General features: G+C 38.2%; 1 protein-coding gene across 2 annotated transcripts in view; it reads left to right on the top strand.

Annotated features, from left to right (window-relative positions):
- Positions 1 to 5,125: 5,125 nt before the first annotated feature.
- The window catches only part of LOC111575778 (epidermal retinol dehydrogenase 2), a 70,418-nt gene continuing 67,764 nt past the window's right edge, over positions 5,126 to 7,779 (top strand). Inside the window, exon 1 of one of the 2 annotated variants that reach the window (XM_023281111.3) lies at positions 5,126 to 5,421. The gene's annotated coding sequence lies outside the window, so the exon portion shown is untranslated. The remainder of the gene's footprint in view (positions 5,422 to 7,779) is intronic. The other variant, XM_023281112.3, reaches the window with a different exon arrangement.

The raw sequence follows: 7,779 nt of genomic DNA, 5'->3' as shown, positions 1-7,779 counted from the left end.
ATTGTATTCAACTAGATGAAAAATTACATAAATATGAAAAAATACCAATAAGAATACGAATGAATAACGTTCTCTCTCTCTCTTTGTACTGTCAACCTGAAGGCAAATAACCAAACAATGCGTTTTATATCTAATAAGAGATAGCATTGATACATTGATCCAACTTACGACATTACTCTTGATAGATAGACCATTTGATCTTACACTCTTAGCTGAACCTGGCTTTTTTTTCGAAAAAACAATGTTATGTCCATGATGAGGCTGTCTGTTTGTCTATCTGTCTGTACACATACACACACACACACACACACACACACACACACACACACACACACACACACACACACACACACACACACACACACACACACACACACACACACACACACACACAAAATCACTCCGCGGCCAGACAGCAGATGAATCGTGTATGCGCAAAGTCGTTGCAGATCCCATCCTGGCTTACAGAGCGGGATGTAAATGAAAATGTTTATTCACTGTCATACTAAAATAAATCCCTGCATTTAGCCTCTAGTACAAAAACATATTTTGGGTGTTTTATATTCACTTTTTGTCTCTCCCACAATGTTATTCCTGTCTCCTACAACGTTGATTACAACTACATGCAAATGGAAATTATGCAAATTAGGGGATGATGTCATTTAGCGACTCGTAGCGACTTCTAGGACAGCCAATAGCTACTTTCCTTACTGAGGAGTTGGCAACACTGTACAGCCACCCTGAGCGGACGTTTGTTGTTGAGCTCCCACTTTTCCCCAGCCAAATTTAGTTTTTCTTACTTTTACGAAAATGAAAACCGTAAATCTACCTTATAACATCCCGACAGCATGCCCAACTCCAAGACAGCTAAATCTACCACTAATAAGCCGGCTGAGGAGCAAAATACGAGGAAGAGTATGCTAACTAGCAAAGAAGCTAACCAAGAAACTTGGCTTCATGTGCCACGTGTTATCGGCTGTTATTGAGAAGATATCAACTCTGATGAACAGGAATTTTGAGGAGTTATCCACTACATTGAACAACATTGCTACTGAAGTGGAATCTAACACTGAGCGCATCACAGAAGCAGAGCACCATATCTCAGCAGCGAAGGATAGCATTGTCAGCTGTGGCACCCAGGCTGGCCGAGCTGGAGGCAAAAGTGTGCATTCTGACAGAGAAGTGTACTGATATGCAGGAACGGAGCCACAGGGACAATATCTTTATATACAACCAAAGGTGCAACAACCAGTTTCTGTTTTTTGAGAGCTGGCTCCCAACTCTACTCAACTTGGAGACCAAGCAGGGCATTTAGATTAAGATTGACCGAGCTCACCGGAGCCTCGGTGTACCAAGACCTGACTGGCCATGCGTTGTGATTATTAATTCAATTCAATTCAATTTTATTTACACAGCACCAATTACAATTCAAATTGTCTCAAGACGTTTTACAGAACCCATATGCCTAATCTCCCAGAACAAGCCCTAAGGCAACAGTCGCAAGAACAAACTCCCTTTTAATGGGAAGAAACCTTGAGCAGAACCCGGCTCATTTGGAGGGGACCTATCTGCCGCTGGCCAGCTGGATTGAGAGGGACAGAAGAGGTAGAGAGGTGAGGGAGGGGGAGGGGGAGGGAGAGGGACGGGAGAAGAGGGGGGGACAGGGAAACACATAACACACATTGGCATACATGTATGAGAAGAGTAACATAGATAATACAAAGTACAAGCCAACCGATTCATAAGTTTACTGTTATGGTGCAAGGCTCTGGCATTAAATACATTACATATATAGCTGGTAGTAAGATGCAAACAGTGTGTACATGTGCATATCAAGTATAGTAAGGGCGATACAGAGTAGATTGGTGGAAACGGGCAGCTGGAAGCAGTGGGCTGGAGGAAAGACAACAGTAGCATCCCACAGTAGACATGATGGAGACTAAGCCAGGTGGTGGGACAGCAACCACAGATCAGAAACATCCAGCTCTGTGACCAGGGACACTCGGAGAAAGGATACAGGGGGGAAACAAGGTGAATGCAATACAATAATGGTATATATAGTAAATACATAGGTAATGAGAGAACGGCTCAGTGCATCGAGAGAAGTACCCCAGCAGCCTAGGCCTATAGCAGCATAACTAGGGTCATAACAAAGGGACGTCGAAGAAGAAGTCAGTTGTACCCCATACATGTGGACTCTAACTGACCCCCTCAGGGTCACCCAACTTAGCCCTAACTATAAGCTTTGTCAAAAAATAGTGGTCTTAAAAATAGAGAGGGTGTCCACCTCCCGAACCCAATTTGGGAGCTGTTTCCACAGGAGAGGCACCTGATAACTGAAAGCTCTGCCTACCATTCTACTTTTAGAAATTCTGGGAACTACAAGTAAGCCTGCAGTCTGAGCACAAACAGTTCTGCTAGGATAATATCAAAGTTTATTATTAATATCTAAAAATATCTAAAATAATATGGTACTATAAGGTCTTTAAGATACAATGGAGATTGGTCATTAAGAGCTTTGTATGTTAGGAGAAGAATTTGAAATCCTATTCTAGATTTCACAGGAAGCCAATGAAGAGAAGCCAGCATAGGAGAAATATGATCTCTCTTGCTAACTCCCGTCAGTACTCTCGTTGCAGCATTGATTAAGCTGCATAACTGGAGAGACAAGTCCAGGATCCTCACCACTGCCAGGAAACAGGCTCTGTTCACTTATGAGGGTCAAACAGTCTTCATCAGACAGGACTGACAGCTCCAGTCAAAGAGATGCGCTGTGCATTTAACAATGTGGGTGAGTGACTCATCAAGAGGGACGTGAGATTTTGAGAGAAAAACCTCCACCAGTCAGCTGCTAAACTGGGTCTGGGTCATTGCTTTGTCTTCCAACATGACAACGACGTAAAACATATGTCGCTCTTGGTGAAGATCTACCTCCAGAACACCAAAGTGAATGTTACTGACAAAGCACAAAGCCCTGACTGGAATTATATATATACAGTGTCCATACTGTATATATATAGGTTATGGGGTTTATGTTAAATGTTTACCTGATTAATTTAGTATAGGATTAACAGTATATTAACAGGTACTGTACATCAACTGCATGCAACAAGTGTAATGTTCGTTTGTGCTTCACAGATCAAAAAACTGCTGCCTTTAGTTTCACATATAAGGAGTCACTAAGGAGAATGACATCCACCAATTAAGAATCCTCAGACACCAGAAATCATTATGATGTTCAAGCAAAGTCCAGAATGAACAAATTTTAGAGGACTGATGTAGTACAATCCCACTTTTGCAAGTTCAAAAAAGGAAAAGAAAGTTGTAATAACATCATTTTCTTATAGTCTTTTATTGTGTGGAAGTGCATTCTAGCATGGATGGCTATTACAGTTTTGACTTGTTAAATTAATTTGCATTTTATTGTGCCATATTCAACAATTTCATATCAATACAATTCATTTTAAGATATATATTTTGATACTATTGATCATCAATGCCTAATCATCAGTGGACTTTCTTAAAAATAAAGTGCTAATATTTGCCTACACTAAGACTGTTGCAATTTTGCAATGTTTTCACAAAATCCTGAAAAATCCCAAAAATGAAAAAGTCTCATTGTTTTCTTGATTAGATGCGTGCTAAAAAATAGTTTAAAAAGCGAAAAAAAATCTAAATATCATCAATGCTTGGGTTTCAGAGGGTTAAATCTTACAGTAAGCAAATATCACATCTAATATAAGTCAACAATCAAATAAAACTATGTGAGAAATATAATATATATATATATATATATATATATATATATATATATATATATATATATATATATATATATATATATATATATATATATATATTACAATAATTAAACATCAGATCCAAATGAATGCATCTTTTCATGCATATTTGATAATTATGTATTCACCTTCCCTTGTTTTTACCTATAGAAAGAGTTATTGGTGGGTAGGTGAAAGTTTATTTTCAGGTCTTTTGAAGAAACTGCTGAGATGTCTAGTTATGTTGTCTTTTACAGTTCTAATTAAGGTTACTTAAGCTCCATTAGATTAGTTAACTATGGTAATATCCTTTCCTTTTCTAGGATTAACTTTGAATGAACTTGAATGATGCCTTCATTTTATATGATACTGTACATGGAAGAAATTACTCCTATCTGTATTTTATGTTTTTGTCTCATTATGACCCTGTACCGTTTTCAGAAACTTACCTTTGAATTTGGAAAAAGCTCCTGCACAGCGCAACAGGACAGAATTGATTAAAAATGTAATTAGAATAGAAACTGCAAAAGCATTTGAAAATTCAGCTTAATTATGGAAATAGTCTTTGTAATAGTGTTTTTGGCATATGATCAGTTCTGGTAGCAGTCTGTTATAATTGGGTTACATTTTGAACTTTTCATCACAATTTTGGCTGTTTTGACACCATTTAAATAGCTATTTTGTATGTGTAACAATACAAAACAATTACATTTAAGTGTAAATTATAGTACGCTGTATCACACTTAACAAAAATCACAAGATATGGTTAGTCTTTGGTTTTTATCTTCAATAGAATTTTACTTTGAATCTGTTTGTCAAACTTTCACTGTTCTATTGTTCTGTCCCGCTTATAGAATATCTTGTTACCATAGCAACGAAATCTCTCTCAGTCTCAAGTTTGTTATAATATTGTTTTGTGGTGTAAAGTTATTTATACAGATGATGATGTGTAGCGTGTGGCGTTTCTTATTTTTTCGTAATGAGGAAAAATCCTATCAAATTCTGTCCTGTCATGTTGTTAGGACTTTTTGCTCAGGCCCCATGCATTTCATTGTGGGGCATGTCCATTAAACGAGTGATAACATATATTAAGCTGTGAATCTGCAAGGGCTATCATATCAAAATGCAAACTAGAGACATACAGCAAGTTAAAAATACCAAAAAGAATTGGTCACCTCGAGTGGTACCGATACCTGAAATTTTGGGTCCTGGCTCAAGGACTAAATATATAAATTAACAAAAGAACAAAAAGTACATGAACTCCAAGTCCCACAATGCCACGCGCCGCAGAGCAGACGCGCGAGGTTGGGAATGGTTGATTACCTATCACGTGACTGCAGTGGTTCCTCTTGAGTTTGAAGAGGCGGTGTGCTTTTTTTCTCCCCGCAGGCTACTGAAACGGTTAAAAGTGCATCGTGATATACCATCCACCATAGTACGTTTGGGGCTCACGGACACTGCCACCACACACTTCATTGTGGTTTTATCAGCTCCAGCTTGATAAGAACACTGCCAGTGTCGTAGATTTAGCCTATGTGGAGAGTAAAGGTCGCGCCGGAAGCTGATATACTGGGTGCCAACAAGGACACACAACGGGATCACTGTGGAACACAATCGGTAGCTGTATAGAAGTCGTACCTTGGTAAGTTAACTGAAGTGCATTTTTAAGAAACAGATATTATCTGTGTGAATTCTGTATGTCTTTGCCAGTTTAACGCTTTCTTCCTCAAAAAACTATTTCTGTTCTGCTTATCACATAGTGATCTGGGTCATAAAAGAATGACCGGGATGTCATTGGCAACATGGGGTTGATGGTATTAAAGCGGAGCTAAACTTCAGAAAGAATTTACTCAGTTAATCCCAAGGAACAAACGAGTATGAAACGTGAACCCCTGTGTCCACGACGTGGTGTATTACTGCTGTTCATGCCGTTTATGGCGTTGAAGTTGTAGTGGACCAAATAGGAGTTTTCTTAGTTTCAACACACTTATTGGTTTTATTGCATAAAATAGTCACAGCATGAAATTATTGATAAGATACAATTTTTGAATTTCGAGTTTGTAAACATTTTTAAGTGAATGAGTCATCTGTCATGCGTTTTACATTCATGTCTCTTGCTGAAATTATTAGTTCACTTGTTGGTTGATTAGCAGAAAATGAATTGTCAGTGGTTTTGTCAGTCAATGACTCCTAAGTTATTTATCGTAAAGGAACTCCAAATATGCTTCTTGTCTTGTGACCAGTTAAGTCTGAAGATGGCAGTTAAACCAGCTACTAAGGGACTAGGAGACTCTGCAGTATAAAAGATCAAAAAATGCTCATTACTAATCGCTACTACTCACACATAGTAGTGGCTTAAAACATTGCTTAGGTCTTCATGTATGTCTTGGCCGTGTCCTCTTGTAAACACCTCGTCTGTTATAATTAACAAATAATTCTGTTTTCAATGAGGAATGGATAAAATCAATATTTAAAAAAAAAAAACAAAACAAAACTGGAAAGTCTTAAGAATTAAAACTTGGTAGACAGGAGATCCATGATGAAATGCTTGACATGACATCAAATTCAGTCAAAATAACACCACAGTGCAGCCAGCTACAACACTACTAAGCTACACCATTACTGTCAAAGGCTTTTTTCCCCTATGCATTTTCAGATGTAGACACTCCTCTAACTGAGAGATGCACTGCAGGACAGGTTCAACAGCTGCACACACACTGTGAGACCTACAGTGACAGTGGTATTCTCACTGCATTTTCTGCAGGAGATTAGTTAGGAAAAAAGAGGGTAATTAGTTCAGCAATCACCTTGTTTTCCGTATTTCTTAGGTTTTTCAGTTGTTACTCCTCCTAAACGCTAGTTGATAGAAACATGATTCCAAAGCTAAAATGTAAATCCTATTTAGCAAAACTGAGCAAAGAGTTTTAGTGCAGATATGCACAACAGTTGATTGTATGATTTTCCTTTTTTTTGTTTTTTTTAAGGATTTTTCTTGTTATATGGCAGTGTATGGGAATTTTTGATTCATGTTGAAAGTGATGAATATCTCAACAACTGTCAAAGCATCAGTACTTCAAAATGAGTGGCCAGTGCTTCGCAAATCTCAAACTGGTAACAATTACACCAAGCGGTGAGACATGACCCTAACCCTTATCCCATTTCAGCAATTGCACATATTTGATTCCTTTCCTCGACTCCTCTCCTTGCGTCTTAGCCCCTCCCACCAGAGATTCGATCAAAGGAGGCAGTTAGGAGATGCGAAGAGAGAGGGCAGCAGATATTTCACAAAATGAGATATATCACCTTGAAGTTGTCAGTTTAAAGCAATGTCAAATAATTATGGCGTGCGGCACAGCTGCATCACCTGTCCATTGTTTTATTATAACCTACCACACATACAAACACTACAGTACATACACAGGAAGATTGAAACTGATTCATAAGTTTACTGTTACAGTGTAAGGCTATAGCATTAAATATACTACATATATAGCTGGCAGTAAGATACAAACAGTGTGTATATGAGCATATGAAGTATAGTAAGGGCAATACAATGTCCCCTTGGAGGCAATATAGTACAACAACAAAAATTTCTCAATACAAATCACTACTACTGTGCCCACATATTAGGGGCTTGAAACACTGGTGAGCTTTTTAAACTTCAAGTTTGACAGTGCTGTCCTAGCTTGTAAATGGCTTGTTGAAGTCCAGCTTCAACATTTGCGAAGATACTGAAAACTAAAAGTCTGCTGCTGCAGTTTTGAGCAAGTTACTGGAACTGCAGGAAAGTTTCTGTAGTTGCATACTTCAACTGCTGCAAGCAAGCTGTGCCAGCTTTTGCTGGCATTTTCTCCAGGAAATGTAGTCTAATTGAGCTTTTAGCCTCTTCATTACAAAAGAAATCTCTACAATACACCTACAGTCTTTTGTGTAATCACTTAATATAGGATGGCAGCAGTATAATGCCCTAAATCATATAAAACAGAAAAAAAACATGAAA

Source organism: Amphiprion ocellaris, chromosome 10 (assembly GCF_022539595.1).
Source record: "Amphiprion ocellaris isolate individual 3 ecotype Okinawa chromosome 10, ASM2253959v1, whole genome shotgun sequence".
NCBI classification, from domain to species: domain Eukaryota; kingdom Metazoa; phylum Chordata; class Actinopteri; family Pomacentridae; genus Amphiprion; species Amphiprion ocellaris.
The sequence above is the reverse complement of the archived record's forward strand: the minus strand, read 5'-3'. Positions and strand labels throughout refer to the sequence as shown.